The 23,645-nt window shown below is 37.5% G+C and overlaps 1 long non-coding RNA gene across 1 annotated transcript; it reads left to right on the forward strand.

Annotated features, from left to right (window-relative positions):
* The first annotated feature begins 21,320 nt into the window (after positions 1 to 21,320).
* LOC113091762 (uncharacterized) lies at positions 21,321 to 23,050 on the forward strand. Its single transcript, XR_003287432.1, has 2 exons — positions 21,321 to 21,545; positions 22,352 to 23,050. It is a non-coding gene; the product is annotated as an uncharacterized LOC113091762 (long non-coding RNA).
* Positions 23,051 to 23,645: the final 595 nt, after the last annotated feature.

The raw sequence follows: 23,645 nt of genomic DNA on the forward strand, positions 1-23,645 counted from the left end.
AATTGTCCTTTTTGCCATCGTAACCAGGGGTGTGGTGTCTTATACAGGCATCCTGGCATCCAGTATGTTTATTAGTTGAGGAGTCTGTGACTATTTGTTAATCTAATGAATAATTTATTTGTTAAATCTAATGAAAAATGGTGTCTGATTGGTCCAAATGGTACACCTATGAACATAAGGTTGCAATGTGACTGCATTTTGCTTTTACTGAGAATAAATAACATAGTTTGATGGTGGCAAGAGTAAGAGAGGACATTAGCCATTCAAGCTGGCAATAAAGAGTGATCTGGTGTTGCACTGTGCCCATCAAAGGCTGTGTTTCAAGAGCTATTCAAAGATGCTTTTAAAGTAAAACAACCACTCCACCACACAAAATAAAATGAAAATAAATAAATAAACAACAACAGCATAGGCAGTTTTCACCAGAATATTTTTTGAGCAAGTTAAATGAGACCTCCATATATTCAGACTCCAATGAACACTGCTGAGATGCTGAGATGCTCCTAGAGCACTAAATAAAGACCCTGGCTGTGAAAACTTACAGCGCTATCTCTCATTTTCTGATTTCATAGCATGCACATCATTATCCATGAAAAGGATCCTTACATCTACAATGGCCATTGGCCCATAATTCAAGCCATTGATGCAATTTCACTCTATTTGTTTCTCAGGAGCTGGATGCATCGTTTTAGATGTGGCTGATAATTATGTGTAACTGTGTAACAGTCTTTAATCGGCCTGACAGTGCAACACTTGACCTTGGGATAAGGTCAGTGTACCATGGATGAGAAGGCAATTTAACCATGTAAATGGCAACTGAAGATAATGAACTCATATTGGAGGAGACAAATGTCCCAGGGGCTGAGTGGGGAGCGATCACTCAATGTAATGTGAGACAACTGATCAAATAACTGAGGGATGATATTGAGTTTATGAGCCCTCATGTGCAACATCAGCGTGAAACATGCAGATAGATTGTGTTACTCCAGTACTACTGAATTTAGCCATGTACAAGGTCAGAATCACCTGCTTGTTTAGAAAATTCACTATAGCAAGGTTTTCAAGCAACGCATAACTATAAATCTAATTATATTTATCACTAATTAAACAATATTACAAGATCAAGAGTCCTTTGTTCTGAATTTCAACCAACAACAGCACTAGCATGTGTTAAATTGGTTTTATACAATTAGGGGATGCAATAATAATAATAATAATAATAATAATAATAATAATAATAATAATAATAATAATAATAATAAATGTATTACATATTATTTTCTATAACAACTGTACATAAAGAAGAGATGAATTTTGCATATGTTTTATTTTCAGACCATTGGTATATTTGTTCAGCTGTAAACAGGTGGACCAGTCCTCATTTTCAATGAAACAACCGTTTAAAGAGTCTAATTATTCAGAATTAACTTTTGTATAATACTTAACGTACCATAAATTAGTAAATTGGAATTTTAGAAATATAAATGAAATGTCAGGAAAGTTGTTGTGTTAATATCAATACCAAAAACATCGGAAAAAGTTTACTGCTTCCTTATAATAAATGAGCAACTTATATATTATTATATTATTTTATAACCTTAGGATATAAAAAGAGTTTTACATAAGGATACACTGAGGATCCCAGGGAATGTCTCTGGAAACTGAAAAAAAAAAAATACAATAATAATGGAGATTATTTGCAGTATTAAAATTCCATATAGAACAGGAGCATTTTACATTCTGCTCTAGCTGACACCTTCAACATTATACCTGTCTCCCAGAAGACATCACAGAAATGAGTGAATATTAAACATAGGTGAAAATTAAAATATACACTGTTCCTATCACTCTAAAAAAAGGTGACTTTGAGTAATATTTATTTTATGCTATTTTTAATGTATGCTGTAAAATTGATGACATGCACCTGTTGCATGTAAGTGAATATGTTATTGGTCAAAAGAATGTACGCTAATGTAGTCACATTCAGTTAATACAAAATATTTTCAAATACCCAAAACAAGCTAATTTAGAATTCCTTAGTTGTTTTTATTGTATTTTTAGTGTTTTTAGTTCTGTAAGATGTCTGTTTTCCTCTACTCGCTCACTCACTTCAAGCAATGCTGTGTGACAAGGTTTCCCATAATGCCCTGTGCATCATCAGCTCAACTGCCTGTGACATAGAGAACTTAAAAGCAGCAACCTTGACAGTGAGTGATCCCAGCATCTGTGTGTATCTTGGAGAGAAAGGCACAAATAACACTGTCGATAACTCAGGCTAAGAAGTAATACTAGAAAAGCTTTAAGTTTGCTACTGGCAGAGGGTGCATTCTGTAAAGAAGTAAAGAAATAATGGAGAGAGAGGGAAAATGCCCCACCACTTCATCCTCTCGCCTGAGGACATTAAGAGAGTATGAGAACAGGAGCAAAGGGGAAACTAAGGAGTCCTCACTCTTACTTTGAGCTCGTTACCAAATAATATAAGTTGGATGTACACTTCTCACTGATGCCCCAACGAATCTCAACCTCTATTTGCAGCTTAACCAGACAACATAACTGCATCAGATGTCCCTTTTTCTGAAGTGCTATATTGATTCTGTTAACTGAATTTGCCTCACCAAATGGCCGGAAAGACAAATCAGACCAAATTTCCCTAATATTCACAAACCTCTCTGTGAGTCAGACAGTCTATCAAACAGAAATGAGAAGGGGAAACTACTTACTGTGTTTCCACACACCTCCAGTTCTATTATCATCCTCATTTGATAACAGATTCAGGGATTAACAGAATACATGTAGCATTGAGCAATACAAAATATTACTGTTTTCTGGTGATCAGAGAACTTGGTTTTATTAAAATTTGAAAATATATATATCTATTTAAAGTGTGAGATCTAGTGTTTGAAAAGCAGAGACACAGTGTGTGCTACATTCCTACGAGTAGACAGGGGCGCTGTTACGAGTGCAATTGTAAAAGGATGAGTAATAGCATGTTTCTATTCATGCACTTTAAGAGAAAATAATTAAAACATGCTTTGACAGACGAACCATGTATCCAGATTAAAACAACTTCTGGTTGGTATGTTCTTCAAGTTGTGTCAGGTATTATACAAGCACAAAGCCTAAATGATATTTATATAAGAAACACTTTAGCCTTCAGCCTCATATAGAAGCTAAAGAGGATAAAAAATAAAATAAAAATTCTGTATTAAAATAATTCACATACCATCTATAAAAAATAAGTTGTTTTATACACTTTGTGGGTTTTTAAGTAAACTAATAAGAAGCAGAAATAATATAACTCATAAAAAGTTAAGCAGTCTTGTGAATTATGTTTTATATACAATTGCACTGTATTCAATGGAAGCACTGAATTCATAAAAAGTGACAGTAAAGACATTTAGAAAAAATATATATAATATAAATCAATGATATAAATAAATTAATATAATATAAAAGTTATTTTCATCAAAGAATACTGAGGGAAAAAAATTCACAGTTTTCAACTGACATTGATCAGCACAACTTTTTAAAAACATTAATAATAAGACATTTTATTTACATTTCACTGTTATTGAATAAATCCAAATAAATGCAGCCTTGGTGAGATGACTCTTTACAAAACCTTCCCAATCCCAGACTTTTGAAGGGTAGTGAATATTTTCTGATGAAGTCTATTCAATGGCAAATTCACATCAGATCATGTTTTTTAATAAACAATTCTTCAATAAAGCAAGAAAGTTTTACCTATATATTTATTTTTATTTTTTATTTTATATTTAAAACGATATTGAAAAAGACATTCCAAAAGTGGATTAAGTCACTTACACTGTGTAGTCTAATACAATATGTTAGTTAGACATTTTTGCAGCATGAAATCTGTGGTGTCTATTGCTCTCAGATGTACCCATTTCATGAAAACAGACACTATCAATAGCATGAAATGTCTCACTAAACAGTACTGATTACTGCCGATGGATAAAAACAAGCAGCTCTTAAATGGCCTGAAAACAGGCATATGCAGTGAAGTATAACCATCACTTGAGAAGAAAAAAGAAAAATACTGGATAAGCGGAAACACTGGCAGATGGATTATGGTGTCACGCGATAACATTTTAATAGCCTATAATCTCCACTGGTTTTGGCACATAATGGAAAACTTTACAAGAAGTTTAACAGCCATAACGAAGTGTGACGCCTCTGATTCCCCCCACCCATATTCCTTGTTAATATCTCTTCCATCCTCTGTAAAAGCACCATGCTTATGTATAGAAATGAATGAATCCATACACTCATAATTCAAGCATCACCCCGGACTGAAAAGGGCGAGACGGGTCATTGATTACACAGGAGTTAGTGGATTGATGTAGAATGGAAGGAGGGTCTCAGCAGTGATTGCTTAGAGCACAGAGATAATTTGGAGGCTTATTGATTTTACCCTGAAACTCCGCAAATGATTGCCACTTTATTTTTTCTTTGTTCCTCATAAGATTCCGAAACACTGGACAGTATGCATAGGTGGGAGGAAGGGTTTAATATTGACAATAAAGGCAGCATTATCAGCCTGACCAGACAGCCCGGTAAATACATAGCATGCCGTCATATTAGTAAAGCCGATGATTTAGTGCTATTTGTATTCCGCTTCTATTTGTTTTGCATGATAGCGGTATTTATGAGCATGTAGCCAAGAGAGCCTCAGCTAGAATCCTGTCAAACATGACAGCAAGACGCATGGCACACCTGAAAGCCAATTTCAAGGTATTACAGTACTTTAAGTTTTATGACCCCAAACCCCTGAACCTAATGTAATTACCCGGCAAGGACATTTTGTCATTCAGGACTGGTGGTTTGAGAGGGGCTGATGTTTGAAAGGACAAGGCGGGTCAGAAATGAGATATCAATTATTGCTTGTAGTCATGTTAAGTTGACTTCCCACTCATTCAGTGGCCATCTCGTGACATTACCAGTGTTATTAATAATAACCTTATTATTATGATTAAGAAGTAAGACTCAGTGCAAAGTGAAGCTGATGTACATCACTAAGTGTGTGTGTAATTAATAATAAATTACATGTTGAAGGTCAGACTGAAGGTTATTTGTAATTATGCTGGACAGGATGAGGAGAGTCTCAAACTCTCAATTAGTATTTGCCTTAGATTCCTTTAAACCCTTGTTCATACATCTTTCTTTCTTTTGTGAAGCACAAAATAAGACTGATTATTGATTGATTTACGAAAATGAATTTTGTCAATACAATGTAAAACAGGGGTGGGGAACGTTGATCCTGGAAGGCCTGTGTCCCTGCAGAGTTTAGCTCCAACCCTAATCAAACACACCTGAACAAGCTTATCAAGGTCTTCAGGATACAGGTAGGTTTTTTTTCAGGGTTGGAGCTAAACTCAGCAGGGACACAGGCCTTCCAGGATCAACGTTCCCCACCCCTGATGTAAAAGGTCCAGTATTCGGACCCCAGCATTCTTGTAAAGAAAAATCTTATTTTGTGTTGCACTGTAGAAAGCCCAACTGGGTTTAATTAAATAATTTTAATAATATGTAAAAATAAAAAAAAATAAAAATAAAATAAAGTGGTTTCTGTTCATAAATGACAATTTTATTCATCATTTTATTCATTAATTGTATTCAAGAACAGCTTTACCTCGCAGCATCTTGTCTGTCAAGACATTTAAGTTTCAACCCTTCAAACACATAGCGCAACCACAGCTGCATTGCTAAACTTAAAAAAATACCGTGTTGTTTCAACCCAACTTCAAATATGGACTAACCAAGCTGTTGGATTAATTCTTTTAATTATATTTTTAAACCAAAAATTGGGTTAGTCCATATTTGACCCAAAATTGGTTTGAAACAACCCAGCTTTTATTAAAGTGTAGTGCACTGGATCAATAGGCTACTGTTACAAAAAACTTTGTTTGTTAAACTGTGTCGAGTTTCAGTCCTGGGTGCGCATTCATTTGCCAGGAGGTGAAACTCGTTGAAAACAAGTTGACGACAACGATGCATCATTTGTTTTGAGTGGATATCCAGTGCATTTGTAGAAGGCAATAGCAGACATACAGAACTACAGAAGTTTTCCTACAAGTAGGGTAATGATTTGATAGTAATACAATATAATAGAAACTTAATTTTATTCAGGAAATTTCCCCTCTGGAATGACAGCTGACAAATGTAACTGTAATGGTATGGTCTAGAAGAACTCGGACAAAGAAGAAAAAGGTTGAACAGTCTTTTAATAATCCACGCATAAACAAGACACACCTGAACATAATGACGTCATTAGACATGAGGGAAAACTAGGAAATGGAACACATGAGGGAAGAAAAAATCAACTAATAGTCTATGTGGCCTGACAGTAACCAGTACTAACTGCAGGTGTGTGAGGGGGCTTATTATTTGTATTGAGAGAAAAAATTACCCAACATCTGAGTCACAGAAAAGCTGGACCTCAACCAATTACATGGGTTAAAAATAATAACAATAACCCAATAAATTGACCAAACAGAGTGAACCCAGCATTTTGGTTAAAAAAAAATAATAATAATTATAATAATCTAGCATTTTTTAGAGTGCATAAAAATGATATTTATTCATGATTATATATACAAATCATTGTAATATACAATGTAAAATATTTGTATAGGCCTATGAATATATGTAAAATTATTCAGCAATAACAACCATTTGGTTATTCATTATCCTGCTTATTACATGGCTGTTTGCCACATAAGAAAATAATTAATACAAAATATTGACTCAAGTTCAAATATTTGAACATAAATATTTTGTGAAGTTCATAAAGTTTAAACTAAATGCTCATTAAAGGGATACTCCACCCTAAAATGAAAATTTTGTCATTAATCACTGACCCTCATGTCATTCCAAACCCATAAAAGCTCTGTTCGTCTTCGGAACACAACTTTATGCCGTGTTCCAAGCAAACCATAATCCGTGTTTTTCTACCCGGAGAAAGTGCAACAGAACGGCAGTCAAACCAGTGACTTCCCACACGTGAAATTGTAATAGATCAATGTACACCCAGTTCCGAGCTCTGATGTTACATAGCCCGCGAAACAACTATAACCCCTACTGATAATATTGCCTACGGATGCAGTGTTTATGCTAGTGGTACATGCTGAGAAATAGACTTTAGGACAATATAACATTGCAATAAATTTAATAATTTAGCTACAATTTCTTTGCGCTTAGGCAGTTTGGCGTGACTTGCCTGGGATGCTACATCATAAGTCATGAGTCGTGGTTTGAAGTCGTGATTTACCGGCACAAAAACTGCCTGGAATGCAGCATAAGATATTTTGGATGAAAACCTGGAGGCCACAAGGATGTGCTGTTTTATTTCAAATCAAAGCTAAATACATGTAAAAACAGCGCATCCTTGTGGCGCGGATGACACAGAAGAGCATACGCAGCACGATTATATGAAGTGACACAGAGGAATGGAGTAACCCTTTAAAGGGATATGGTGCAGTCATAACAAGTATTACACAACATTTCACCTCATAAATAATTATGGTGATAAAAGATTTAAGATATTGATTGAAGATGAAAAATGATTTAAAATCTTACCAGGTTTTTAGTTAGGCTGTATCTTATAATCCATTACAGTGTACAAAACAATTGTCACAAAATGGCAACAAGAAAAATAGTACTTGCAAAAGTACAGCTCAGTTACCTGGTTGAGCTTGTGTTATCAGCTTTAACCAGTTGTATTACTCTGAATGTTGCGACTGACCAATTAGAATGAAGTATCTCACAGTGCCGTGTAATAAAAATGCATACTGTATTTTAACGCAGAATATAATGGAATACAATTTGAAATACTTTGATTTATATAAAAACTAAAATCATTTAGACAATTTTAATTACATTTTAGAGTAAAACTAAAACAAAACAAACAAAATAAATTAACAGTTGTCATCAACTTTATTAAGGATCAGTATTTAAAGGTAGGAGGACAAGGCATGACTGAATTTAGTGTTTCTATAACATCTGGCCAGTTTTAGAGGGTGTCTATCCATTTATTGTATCTCATTCTTATTTCTTCTCTCTCTAAATAACCATCTCCCCTCCTGTATTTTCCCTGTGTTGTAGGGGCCTAAGGCTATGTATGAAACATGATGGAGGCTCTCAGGCACACAAAAGACCAGATGTGCTTGGTGGTACAGTACCTGCATCGACTGTTCTTCAGAATGCACCAAAGTGTGTACTGCTTATTTACATACTGATGTGCTCTAATCATGCTCTGTATTAGTGTGAGGTCAGGATTTGATTAGTTCTGCCATGAAAAGTATAACTCACCTGAGCAGCATGTTCTTGGATGTCTATAAATGCAATGCAAGTGTAAGTGTGTTGGACAGTGATCTACATGTCCTTTACACATGTCATAAAAGTGATAATAACATGCTTCTCTGTAGCACCTGGGTGTGAAGGGCAAATAAGATTTTCAATTTATAGATGCTGGGGACCAAGCAATTAATCTAAACACTGTGTGGATGCAAAGAAATAAATATATATATATATATATATATATATATATATATATATATATATACATACAGACACACACACATGCTTCTCAGTAAATTAGGATGTCATGAAAAAGTTCATTTCAATAATTCAACTCAAATTGTGAAACTCATGTATTAAATAAATTCAATGCACACAGACTGAAGTATTTTAAGTCTTTGGTTATTTTAACTGTGATGATTTTGGCTCACATTTAACAAAAACCAACCAATTCACTATCTCAACAAATTAGAATATGGTGACATGCCAATCAGCCAATTAACTCAAAACACCTGCAAAGGTTTCCTGAGCCTCAGTTTGGTTCAATAGGCTAAACAATTATGGGAAAGACTGCTGATCTGACAGTTGTCCATGAACAATCATTGACACCCTTCACAAGGAGGGTAAGCCACAAACATTCATTGCCAAAGAAGCTGGCTGTTCACAGAGTGCTGTATCCACCATGTTAACAAAAAGTTGAGTGGAAGGAAAAAGTGTGGAAGAAAAAGATGCATAACCAACCTGCCAAAAGCACCAAAAGTTGGTTAAATGACCATGGTGTTGGCGTGCTTGACTGGCCAGCAAAATCACCAGACCTGAACCCCATAGATAATCTATGGGGTATTGTCAAGAGGAAAATGAGAAACAAGAGACCAAAAAATGCAGATGAGCTGAAGGCCACTGTCTAAGAAACCTGAGCTTCCACCTCAGCAGTGCCAAAAACGAATCAACTCCATGCCACGCCGAATTGAGCCAGTAATTAAAACAAAAGGAGCCCCTACCAAGTTTTGAGTACATGTACAGTAAATTAACATACTTTCCAGAAGGCCAACAATTGACTAAAAAAGTTTATTTTTTTATTGGTCTTATGAAGTATTCTAATTTGTTGAGATTGTGAATTGGTGGGTTTTTGTTAAATGTGAGTGAAAATCATCACAATTGAAAGAGCCAAAGACTTAAACTACAGTCTGTGTGCACTGAATTTATTCACAATTTGAGTTGAATTACTGAAATAAATTAACTTTTCCACGACATTCTAATTTATTGAGAAATACCTGTATATAATTAAATATGTTCTTGCATTATTATTTAATATATAAAAAGGCAATAATAACTAATTAAAGAAACAAAACAAACACTGGTCTATGAAGGATTCCAAGTTGACTATGAGTTGATTGTCCTAGTTTAAAAGGACAGATTTAATGAAATAAAATCAATATAATTTAGTACTTATGCTCAAGCTGCTGCATTAAGACAGAGAATGGACACTCAGACTTCTTCGAGATTGGAACTTGGGTCAGGCAAGAATTCATCCAGTCCTCCTTCCTCTTCCTCATTGCCCTCGACAGCTGGAGCATACATATAGGCCGGCATCCACTGGTCAGAACTCAAGAAGATTAACCAAAACTATAGCATGCCACAACTGCACTGGAAGGAAAAGCAAGCAAAGTTGGCCTCAGGATCAGCGCCAGGAAGTCCAAGATCATACAGATGAGCAACACGGCCCAGACATGAGAAGTCACAGTTGGGTCACAGGAATTGGAGAAAGTAGAGAAGATCACCGGATAGTGTGATCTCCCAGAATGGCAACACGAGGTGGACGAGATCTGGTCCTCGCTGTCCATCTCAAAGAAGATCAAGCTTCGCCTATTTACCTCAATCGTGGTCCTGACAGCCATCTCCACCAGTGAGACTTGGAAGGCGTCAGGAAGTATCAACAACAGGCTTGAAGTCTTCCAGCAGAGTTGCCTACGCTGAATTCTGAAGATCTGATTACATGATCACATCACCAATGAAGAGGTACTTCGAAGGAGTGGTGCGTGCAAACTTCATAACAACGTCGCCCATAGAAGACTCCGACTGTTTGGCCACATCCTTTGTGTTAAGAACAACTGGATCCCAAAGACGGCTATGCAATGTGTCCCCCTTGGCACCAAATGACCATGAGGAACACTTGGCGAAGAACGTTGCTACAAGATCTGAAGATGCTTAACACGGCTTGGGATGATGCCAAAGCTCTTGCCCAAGGTCGAAGTCGATGGAGAATGATTACTGCCCGAGATGCTACATAGCATGGGAGGAACTAAAGTCTACAGTAAGTAAGTAAGGAACAATTATTGTGAAACACCAATGCAGAATTTATCGTCTCATTAATCAAGTTGCAAAGTCATTCTGTTCAAATTAATTTATTAAGTGTTTCTCATAAAAGTGTAAGTAAGAGCTGTGTCAGTGTATGATAGTGACTAACTTCATATCTAGCAAACCACTGACTCATGTTCATAGCTTAAGGTAGAGGTCTAGTTCATTTCAGTGAAATAAGTATAAAATAAGAGTGGAAAAATTGTACCAAGTAATGTCAGACTTATCTAGATATTTGGCACTTTTACACTACATATCATTATATGTAATGGTTTCGAGGTAGTTGGTAGTTTCTCCCAAATTTGGAGTGCTAGGTGCTCTGTGTTTTACTCTTTCGGTAGTCCTTCACCTGAAAAAGTGAGTAGAGGAACAAAGGAAAAGTGCTTAGGAGCAGGAAGCAGAGAGAACAAGAAGACATGACTGAAAGAGAGCTATAGCTTGTAAGGCCCACAAGACTGTAAATAGTTAATGTTGGGCCAGCAGCTGACTTTAAAGGTTAATTACTTTCTAATCTCTGTACAAAGGCCATGACAGAAAAGGGGATATTAATAAGACATGACATGGCAGGGTCCTGCTAGGCCAAACGTCTGGACATTCAGGGAAGCATTAACATTGAGCTTGTCCATCACTTCAGATACAAGATAAAAAGAGAGTTATCAATCATCTGGGGCTTAGAGGCAAAACAAGGAGGAAAGGAGATGGAGCAGAGGATACGAGAGATAGATAGATAGATAGAGAGAGAGAGAGAGAGAGAGAGAGAGAAATACCAGCCATCTATTTTATATTGGACTCCAGCCTTGTTTTGATTCTATAGCATTTCTGAATCTTCCAGTGATGCTATTTTGAATTTGATATCCTTGAGAAATGAAAAATATCAAAGACGGATGGACTGACGGAAAAACAGACAGATGGATAGATAGATTGCTGGCAGACAGAATATATAATATACATATATTTCAGTGTTGTGCAATAATTAAAAAAATATTGTGTTCAACACTGCAGCCTACATTTTCTTAATGTACTCTTACCTTTATGAGCAAAAATGACGGCTTATTTTTAGTAAAAAAAAAAAAAAAAGAATAATTGCAAGTGATTATGCTGACGCCTCCATATCCTGCAAAGCGCTCACTATTTTACAAACATAAAATGTCTTTCTACATATTTCTAAATTAAACATATTTCTAAATTAACTTAATAAAGAAATGAAACCAATTATGACCACTTTATCATTAAAAACCCAGACTTCATTATTTTAATAACTGTGTAATGGGGAAGAGAGAGAAAAGAAGTCAAGGTATCCAGTCGGACTTGGGCCGAGAATTCACATAAGTTGTTGGACAAGTGCCCGACCCATGAAGGGCTCTATTTGTTCCCTCATTTCAATTAAAAGTTCCCCCCAGCTCATTAGGCCCCGAGACTGCCTGGGGCCATATGCACCTGCATGCCTTGGCGCTACACCACTGCACACAATACAAATACATACACATTACTAAATTTTCACACCAGGTGAAATGAACCCTAGTGTCATTAAGGTATGGTAGTTGTTCCCAAGTTATGAAGAATTAATTGCTAAAAATAAATTAGTTTGGATAATTTTTTAAGTAGGCTACATTCTAGGGCAAATTTACATAGTAAAAGTAAAAGGAGTTTGAGATATTGACTGTGGAAAAAAAGGGTGATATTTTTTTTTAATGGGTATGACACATAGAATTTTCAATAATGTGGTTCCAAGATATTTAAAAAATTGGTGAGTCAGGAGCATTCATATAAAACTAGGGGTAGAGATTTTAATATTTGTCCATGTAAATTTAAGAGTTTGGTGGGGAAAAATTATTTTTTATACAGCAGATAATCAATTAATAGACTTATTTTGTGGTTCCTTACACAATACTATGTTATGACGTCTAAACACTTTTATTGGTGAACTTTCTTGGTAGCTCACCTGGTGTAGCAGTGCACTTGAGATGCAGATCACTCATCTATGAAACACGAGTCACAATAAAATAGGTCAAAGACTTGTAGAAGAAAGCTAAATAAAGCATTTTTGCCACTGAAAATGTTTTTATGTCACAAATTGTTTTGTTAACACTAGGTTATATTTAGTATATGGTTTAGTGTAGGTCAGGGTTCCTCAAATCTTGTCCTGGAGGGCCAATGCACTGCAGAGAAGCTCCAATCTTGATCAAACCCACCTATCTGTGGTTTTCTAATGATCCTGAAGACGTTGATCAGCATGCTCAGGTGTGTTTGATTAGAGTTAGAGCTAAACTCCGCAGGAAAGTGGATCTCTTGGGCCAGATTTGAGGAATCCCTGGTGTAGGTAGTGCAGTATATTTTTTAAAGTGATAGAGCATTGTCCTTTTAGAGGCACTCACTGGACATTTCATTTCTGAAGTGCTGCAATACGTACAACAACCAATGTAATAAAATGCTGCCAGATTCATATTCATCTTTTTCGGGTAAGACTGAACATGCTTTTAGCACCACTCACTGGACATTTCACTTTGAAAGTGTTATGAAACCTGCAAGCAATTTAATGTAATTTTGCAGAAATGGCACCACAGGTAAAAAAAATAAATAAAAAAAATCCAATGAGCATGCGTTACTTACGGGCGGCAGTAGCAGTGGTTCATGTAGTTTGTCTACAAACCGGAAGGTTGGTGGTTCAATCCCCGGCTCCACCTGACCAAGTGCCGAGGTGTCCTTGAGCAAGACACCTAACCCCAGCTGCTCCAGACGAGCTGGATGGCGCCTTGAATGGCTGACACCGCAGTCGGTGTATGAATGAGTGTGTGAATGGGTGAATGTGAAGCAAATTGTAAAGCGCTTTGGATGGCCATGTGGTCTGTTGAAAGCGCTACATAAATGCAGTCCATTTACCATACTTTAGTGTGTGTACTAATCCCAGAGGCTACAGTCTTTAGCACCCTTGTTAGTGGGCCTACCTTACATGCTGACCTCTGCTGGTTGGAGCCCTGCTCGGAATGGTCCGAGTTGAAGCTGTTGTATGTGCAGAGATGGCAATCTGTGTTTCTTACTGACCACTTAAAAACCTCAAGCTTGAATGTAGGGCAGCCATTTATAATGCTTGACATTTCTGAAAAAATGGTAACAAGAGACAGTAAACAGACTATCAAGAAAGTGTACAGTATATATATATATATATATATATATATATAATTTCTAAGGGCTTCAGATATGAGACAAATGTAACATAAGGATTGCATACACTTCATCCAATCAGCATGAAATTGAAAGCCGTGCTCATAATATCCATTACTTCCTGTCTCACACTTCTCAATATGACACAGTAGAAGACAATTCAGAGGACATAAAATTCAATGGCCCTAGCAGGAAAACTTTAGCAGATGTTTATAATCTGCCTTTCAAGAGGATATTGCTTCTTATCATGGGCAATGCTCCTGTCTAAATCTGTCATGGGCCTATCCACTGCAATACAACAACTCCTGTGCAACCTGATCAGATTGTTTAACAGATATTCTACAAGAGCAGAAAAACAGGCACATCTTTCAGCCACCTGCAGCCATGACAGATAGTCTTGAGTGAATGGGGACCTCGGGGATCCTGAGCTCTTGTCGCTAAAACCAATCGATATAAGACGAGGTGATGTTCAGACTGAGAGTGGATAGCAAATCTCTCTGCACAGTTCCAGCCCGAGTGTGAAGCGGTCCCTCAAGAGTTTTTGGGAGATCCATATCAGTGGAAAATTTTAATTATTATTATTATTTTTTTTTTTTGACAGTAGACCTCCAGGAGCAAGATTGGATACCCCAAGTAGCAAGCAGTTTCTAGAAGGTCCTGGCATTTTTGGCCCCCCTACCATTTGTTTTTTTTTTTTTTTTTTTTTTGTCTTAATGCTCTTGTCACTTAATTTGATAAATTTAGTTTCTGGTTGATATATTCTCCGACTGACCTTCAAAAGTGAACATCATCCCTTCTCCCTGGCTTTCTATCTGTGTAGTGTAATTTAGAAACTGCACCTTGGACCTTCAACCTCACAAATGCAGCATACATAAGACATTACAGATTGAGAGCTTCTGTTTCACATGGACATGCACTGAGGGTTAGATTTAGAGTCAGTCAGAGGTTTTGAAACCTTCCAAGAGACCACCTCATTAGTGAGTTGCTCTGACAAAATAACTCCCATTTCTCTTTATGAACCCTCAGCCAAAAAGGACTCACAGATTAATGACTCATAGATATAAAAGATGTGGGAGAGAGAGTGTCTTTCCCTCACAGACAGAATTTAATTTAATTTAATTTGTTTGTTTGTGGAAAAATAACATTATTATTTATTAAACTAACAAGTTTATGCTTGGGGGGGGAGGGGGGGGAGAAGGAGGAGGAAACAACAGAAAAATGCGTTGTGTGCGCAAGACCTTGTTCCTTGACTTCCATGTGATGCAAATTAGTAAGAGAATGTTCTTTCTGTATTAACATGGATTTGAAATAAGAGAGGGACATAATTGGATGTAAATAAAGGGGAAAACCCAAAAGAAATAATTCTCAAGTAACAAAAGTTCACAGAAAATTAATTGTCCAGGATTGGAAGTAATTAAATTGGACATGGCCAAAGTCACACAAGGATTAATGTTGGATGGATTCTAGTAAGTGCTGAAGGTTTTATGCACCCTTAGTTTATGACATTCACAAGGCCGCCAGATAATGTGCTCATTGTCCTCAGAAGCCTATTTATTATTGAGTTGTCATTGATTTTACAAATATTTTTTATGCCAGTTAGGAATTGTTAATTTATACAGCTCGTAATAGCAGTCAAATTTTAAAGTGTATACACACACACACACACACACACACACACACATTTTTTATTTGTTGAATTATAAAGATAATTATTGATAATAAGTTATTTCTTTAGCACCAAATCAACATATTAGAATGGTTTCTGAGAGATCAAGAGACAATGAAGACCGGAGTAATTGCTGCTAACTGTAATAATTTCACAACAATACTTTTTTACTGTATTTTTTGTTCAAGTAAATGCAGCCTTGGTGAGCATAAGATAAGAGAAAAACAATATATTTTTGGGATGGTAATGTGCATGCATATTGGATTTTTTTTTTATCTTGACTCTGTAACTTTTGACAAATCTAAGAAAAAGTGAGAAAGTGTATGCACATTTGGCTAATCTTTTAAAAATGCTTTTACTGTACATCTTTGGATAATAATGTAGGATTATTACCCCAGTTAGGAGACCATCAACAAGCTAATAGTGCTTCTAGACTATAATACATAATACAACAGTTGTTTGTTGTTTGAGGGAGCAATGCAATTTGTCTCAGGGCTGTGAAACTAATGAAACTAATGTCTCTGCGTGATGTCTCCGTTTAGTTGAGGACAAGCACAGCAAAATGGGGTAGTGTAACCCTGCAGTGTCATGACATGATGTGTTTGAAGGAACTCCATCTAAAATAAATTTGAACAGTTTTCGGCTAGAAATGTATTTGTTCACTAACTAACGTAAGCTTGCTTACTTTCTTTAGCACAACTTTTGTGATCCCTGAAGAAAACTTGAGATTTGACTAATGATTCTCTTGACAACCTAACAAAGTAAGAACAGTACCCACAACAATTTAGATAAGGCGTCCATCTGACCGATGTATAATGATTTCTTTTGCACATGGCTAGTTTACATAATAGCATTAATTAACCTAGCCTGCATGATGTATTGGCCGATGTGTTTCAAGTGATTTTCCCTTGATTTTCATTATTGTGTGATGTGCACCCAAGAGTTCTTAATCATTCTCATAATGTTATGACTGGAGTCACTTATATGGCTAATGAAAGTCATTTCTCACCATGAGCACTTAATGAGACTGAAACGAGCATGGTAAGACATATCTAATACTGGAGTGGGGTCTGGAGTTCTGACAAATGTCAATTAAACTTTTCAGACATTTCCTTTCCTTCAGGCATGAGCAAAGACCCTTAATCTGCAGTTAGTCAGTGCAATACATTTTACAGTACATGAAATAACATTGCTAGCAGATTTTGTCTCAAGTTCCTGAGCTTAGGAATGCTTTGTCTCACTTAAATTTTGGACCACTTTGTAGTTTCTTCTGTTTAAAAAACTGGTGGCCAATATATTAAGTGACACAGCATAGAATTGAGATGATTTTAAGTAAATTATGACAGCAATTAGATTTTATGTGTATTATCTACTTTGAGTGTAACTAAATGAGCCAATGCACATTGGCATGTGATTATTGCATCCAGCTGCCACTGATCACAGCGTGAGCATAAAAAGGCAGGAGGCGCAACGCATACCAGGTTTTCACTGAGGAGTCGTGCCAGTGATCTGGCCACTCAGTGGTGGAACAGCAGCCATGGTGACAGGATGTGTCATCTCTGTTCCCTCCTTCAGGGAATGAGGGTTACATTCGTAACCGAGACGTTCCCTTTTAGTCGGTCACTCTTGATGTCATATCGGTGACTGACAAATTCGTATCTCTACCAAAGTGCCATGGGTTCTGCCACTTCCAGTGTCCTGTGCATGCCACCTGCTCCCTTTTTGGGTGTATGCCGGGGCTTGCAACAAGAAGACCAGCCACTAGGTGCATTTACATGGACACTTTGAACATCTGAATTAATTAATTCTGATTGACGAATCCGAATGTAGTGTTTACATGAATGCTAAATAAAGTGCTCCGGTTGATACTGTATGTGCATTTATATTTCACAAAGCTTCTGATCAGATTTACTCTTTTGACATGCGCACATTGCATGAATATACAGAGTTTCCCGCTGTTGTTGCATGCTATTTTTAAAAAGCAAACCTGATATTAATCTACTTTGGGTTCTAATAAGGTGACGGCAAGCACATGAACTGTTGTGCAGTGCTGCTTACTTAAAATAATAATAATAAAAGTACTCACACCTTGTGTGGGGCACACCTTTTGCCTGATAAGCCAGGGTGAAGGCATGCACAATCCTGCTCAAAGCGCCAGGTCAGTAGTGGTTTGGAGCTCTTTCAGAAATTCCAGATCGTGACCAACCTCTTGCAAGTCCTTCAGTGCTGATAAACTTGCAGTAATGGTGTAGCATGTGAGGTGGAGGAAGCTTCTCCACAGGCCACATAAGCATTGCCAGACAGGCCAGACGAGTACCTGCAGACCTGGGAGGTGGAGGCGGTATTAGGACACAGCTGCATTGCCTCCGTTACACATTGCAACAGACCACTACACCGGGGGGACCCCCGTATACCCCTAAGCTGCACCACAGTTGAGGTTGGTGAGGGAAGAGGAACCAACAGAACGGTTTCTGGCAGTAAAAGGTGCCGTCCATGACTTGGTGAGCTCTTCATGCACATCTGTGAAGAAAGGCACTGAGGTGGGGCGCTGAGAACCAGCACGAGCCACCCAGAGAAACGAATTGTCCAATATAGAGGGCTCTGGATGCCGTGGAAATTTCCACTTGAGCCCTACCCTGTCAGCGGCCCGGGAACTCAGGCTCAGCGGCCCAGGCTCTCTGACTCAGGCCTTACCACCACCCGCAGCCAGCAGCACAGCCAGCAGCACAGCCCAATCTATCTTTCCAGAGAGCTCTCCCTCCAACGCAGAGATCGACATCTGGTCACCAAAGGATACTGCTGTTACGCTTATTGGAGAGGGCCCAGCGTGTTCCTTTACCAGCTGAAATGGTTGCAAATAGCTATTAGAGCAATGATCCCCCGAGGGTTGGTTCCCTGAGAGGTTTGCCACCAATATAACTCTTAAACCACCCATGCTACTTCTGGAAATAGTCCTTGACTGGCAGTTACCAGGACAAGCAATAGATCACGGCAGAGGCAATGGAGCTCTGCCCCCATGGAGGAATTGGAGCCTGGCCTGCAGCTCCAAGATGGTCCTCATCCCACAATGGGAACATGACTCATCCACGAACGCCACCTCAGCATATTTAATGCCCAGACATGTGAGGCAGCGATCGTGAGCATCATCCGGCACCAGGTAATGACTGCATCAAGAAATGCACGGGTGACACAGCCTCCTTAAAAAGAGGATCCATCATCTTTACCAAGACGCACCCATATAAGCTCTTTAAGTGAAACAGGCTCTTTCAGGGAAATGCTCTTTTAGGTGATGAGATGCACAGAAGAAATGGCCATTTGCAGCATGACAGGGGGTAGTGCAGCGTGAAGTGTGCAACCTACTTGACACAGGAATGACCACTGCTAAAGCACCGTCCGCCAACACAAGAAGCTCCCGAGAGTGCCCTGAGCTCATCACACACAAAGCAGTTTGGTACGACCAAAACGATGTTGTTGCTTTGGCTCCAAAGTGGAAAGCTGGTATGTGTTGCACCTGCTGCCTTTTTATGCTCTAGCTGTGATCAGTGGCTGCTGGAATGCAATAATCGCATGCCAATCTCTAAGTGAGATCCCAATTCACCAGTAATCGAAGTGACATCGAAAGTGACCGACTGAAAGGGAACACTGCAATATTTGAGATGTGCATATTAGTGGCATTTGCCATACAATAACACGATAAACTATTTTTTTTTAGATAAAGCTAATAGAAATTATGATATGTTTGTGTAATATATAAGTGTATATAATACATTTATGTGTATGTATATAACATTTTTACATTAATATAGATAATCATATTTGACAGTATCAAACTGAGTCATAAATATCTGTTTTATATTAAAAGTGTGTAATTGTATAGTATTTATTTATAATAATAATCATACAAAAATAATAATAAATCTAATTTGGTTACATTAGTTTTTCAGGCTTTTACCTTATCTAGTCTTAATCAGCATTTGTAAATGTTGCCTCTTGCACACAAAAAAACTGCATACTAACCTAGAACCAAGTAAAATCATTAATTAAATTTTTAACTTCTTTAGTGGAGTGATGCACAATGACTTGTGGGTGAAATCCCCTTTACATTTCCTGTGAAGTGACAGGCTAACAATGTAGCCTGATTAACAATGCTGTTCACAGTGGCCATCAAAATGAACATTCTTGTTCCCTTCAGGATGAAATCTTACTTAAGATGGCAGAATACCATGTAAAGTCTACTTTGTAGGCAATACTGTTAAATGGACAGTGTTGGGAAGGTTACTTTGGAAATGTAATAGGTTACAGATTACAAGTTACCCTATTTAAAATGTAATAGTAGTGTAACTTTTTTAATTACTTTAATAAAGTAATGTAACTAATTACGTTTGAGTACTTTTTGATTACTTTTATAAATTTCTAATGAATGTTTATTTGCAACTGTTAATCATCTTCAACCATTTACACCATGCAGGTTTAACCTTAAAGTAGTGCTCAACACTGTCAGACTTTCACCATCCTTCATCACTAGAATTAAGATGATCACATTTGAACACATCCACCACACAATCAGACTTTAGTACTGCCTTTTACTTTAATGGGATTGATCTGAAGTTCAATGCAGATTTAAAATCAAAAGAAATAGTTTATAGATAATGTTTTTGAAACCAAATCTTTGCATAACTACAGGCATCTAACTGCATCTAACAATGGTTTGGGGAAAAATTGTTAATAAAAAAAATAAAAGCATATATTAACTCAAATACGGTTATCTAATAAGCATGTGTCCTATTTTTTGTACTAAACTCCTGAAACATTGGTGTCTTTTTGAAACACTGCTGTCTCTTTGTATATGATATGATGATAGTTTCTCAAAATAAGTAAAAAAAAAATGCTCATGAAGTGACTCAGAGTAGTTCTAGAGATTAATTTCCATGTGGGGCAGACAGGGGAAAAATAGGCTGGGAAATCTCACACTCATACACCCACAACCCATTCTGAAACATGGACAACCCAATTTTGTGTATGGACTTAACATGAAAAAGATTTGAATCCAATTAGGTTTGACTTTTACCATGTTTTGTAAGTGCAATTTTTTTTTTTTTTTTTTGGCAAATGAATTACCACTTGTATTTATTTTTACTACAAATTCTATGGTAAAACCACGGTTAGTGCCATACCATAGGCTACATTAATTTTCCTAAGGGTTGTGTTTTTGTATGCACTAGCTTCCCCTGAACCTATGATAAAATATGATTATCTGTCTGCTAAATTATACTGTAACATTACAATAGATAATAATGACGCCGTTTATACAGTATTTTGAGTGAGTGTGGGCAATGTGCTGCTGCTGCTGCTGCTTGACTTAGTAAACGAAGACAAAACTACATTGGCATATTTATATATGAAACTGACCTGCACCTGAAACCCTGAACAGAAGTGTCGCTTCTCTGCTCTAGCTGCTGTGCGCTACACAGTTCACTCCGGTCTCTCTCTCCCGCATTGATTACTCGGAATCTGATCTAAACTGTTCGGCGGAGGCGCGGAGAGCGCGCGAGCCCAACCATTGCCAGTCACAACTAACCGATTCATGATTTATTAGAGACTTAACCCTTTAAAACCGAACGTGTCGGCGCCGACACAATTTACCATGCGGTATTAATGTTTTCATAACTCAGCAACCGTTTGCACTATGAAAAAAAATCAAATTGCGTCTGATAGAAGACATCTTGCGCTTTAAGGCAATATACAGCTTAATACGGTAACTGCATGCTTTCCAGCAGCAAATCACAGCAGCTTTCGGGGAGAGGGGGAAGGGCGGAGTTGAAGCGGGAGACACAGAGCCCAGCAGGTTTGAAAGTTTGAGAGTGTGAAATATAAACAAAAACGAACAAAAAACATGGCGAAAAAAGGTTTTACATGAGAGGAGGCGATTGATTTGATCTCTGATGACACCTGGGAAGAGGCTGAACATGATTCATCGGACCCGGAGTCTGTATTCAGATGTTGAGGCGTATGCTGCTGGCTTTGATCCAGTCGTGGATTGGTAAGTGAAGCTTATTTATTTGTTTCTTGCTGATTAATCGATGAGAAATGAATAAAATAGTCAGACTCCGTGTTTCTGTACGAAAAAACACGGTTTCACACACTTATATGTGCGTTGCAAACATTTGTAAGCGCGCATGTGCATGCATGCGTTCATATTTGCTCATGTAACGTTAGCGTTATGTCTATGGGTGCGTGTGCATGCATACATAATTTTCTGTGTGTATGTAAGTGCATGGACATATCTGTGTGTGTGTGTGCAAGTATGTGTGCGTGCGTGTGTGTGTGTGTGTGTAAGTAAAGGTGCGTGTGTGTGTATGCGAATGTGTGCGTGCATGTGTATATGTATGTTTGTGTGCATGCATGTGTGCATACGTTTGTGTGTGCTACTGCTAATGTGTGCATTTGTATATCTGTGTGTTTGTTTATGTGTATATCTGTTTGTGTGTATCTGTGTGCACATGTATCTGTTTGTGTATGTGTGCATGTGTGTGTCTTATACAGTCTATGATGTGTGTGTACGTACGTGCATGCGTGACTGTGCATGCATACATTTATGTCTATATCTGTATATGTGTGTGTGAGTAGGTGCATGTATGTATGTGTGATTGTGTGTATGCAAATGTGTGTAAGTAACTGCAGGGTTTATTTTTATTATTTTATTGTATTATTATTATTATAGTTATTTATTATATATTTATATATTTTTTTAAAAAAATTTTCTTACTAATAAATTGCTTCATAATAAAAAAGTATTTTTATGTACATATATAGTGAGTTTGTAACACATGTTGCTTCTTTTTTTAGTGTGGCTTCTCCAGTTATCTACGAAGAAGCAAATGGGCCATCTACATCGAACACAACACCATCTCAGAGGGGCCGGGGCCGTGGTCGCAGCTGTAGCTGTATAATAAGTACATGGGGGGACTTGACACCTCCAACAAGATGCTCAGAACAAAGTCGGTGCCCCATAAAACAAGTCGTATGTGACCATTTTCCAGCATTTCCTAGATATTGCAGTGACCAACAGCTTCATTTTACACAAAGAGCTGTGTGCCATCCACCATGATAAGCTCATGACACGGCAAAACTTTCAGGAGCTGCTAGCTGCTCCGCTCACAGATGTTCCCCTGGATGGCCGGCTGAGAGAGAGATGCGATCATCTGCCTGTTCCTGTGAGTGATACTCAAGACCTTTCACAAAGTTGCATACGATGCAAAAGGAGCACCCCATGGACATGCCAGGAATGTGATGTGGGACTATGCTTGCAGTCCTGTAGACAGGAACTGCTTCAGAGAGCCCCACATTTAAATGACTGGATTGAAGGATCCAAAAACGCCTGGAGAACTGGAGTACCACAAATGGCTCCTGAGTGAAAACCGTGCAATCCAGTGTCTCAAAAATACTTGTATATATGTATTATAGTTCCTTTTTCAAGATTGAGGCATTAGATTCTTTCGATCATGAGTTTTCAGATTTTTTCTAAATAAAAACCAGTACAATTTCTTCCCGTTTTTAATTTTTTTGTCTATTTTAATTCTATTTACTAACTCATTACACTAAATAATGTACAATAACTGTAATTTCCTGAAAGCCTATTTTTTTCTGAAAAAAATGACACCTTACACTTGAAGATACCACATTATGTTATAATTTTATACTCAATAAACCAAAATGAGTGAAAACGGCCAATTTTAGCCTTAGGTTCTAAAGGGTTAATTATCGATTGGCGGATTCGGAAATAATCTCTTTAGTATATTCGGCCTGCAATTATACAATAACAATATTAAAGTAGAGGGCCAAATCGTCTGCCAGGCCACCGGGAATAGTCCCGGTTCTCCCGATGTCCAGTCAGTGCCTGATTTCCACAGACACGCAGAATGTGCAGGATTCATATTCAGTCTTTTTGCAGTTTAATATTCACAGACATTAGTCCATATCGCGTTTTTATTCAAGTATACTGACCTACTTTTGATTTATTCATCCAAAATGTGTCATATTTCGTCCGCGTTATAGGCTGAATTCCATTTTTATGACTGGATTCTACGAATGTGTTGTCAGCATCGCGGAGATTATGGGCCATATGTCTTGTGCCATTAGT

The sequence above is a fragment of the Carassius auratus genome, unplaced genomic scaffold, assembly GCF_003368295.1.
Source record: "Carassius auratus strain Wakin unplaced genomic scaffold, ASM336829v1 scaf_tig00214282, whole genome shotgun sequence".
NCBI lineage: Eukaryota > Metazoa > Chordata > Actinopteri > Cypriniformes > Cyprinidae > Carassius > Carassius auratus.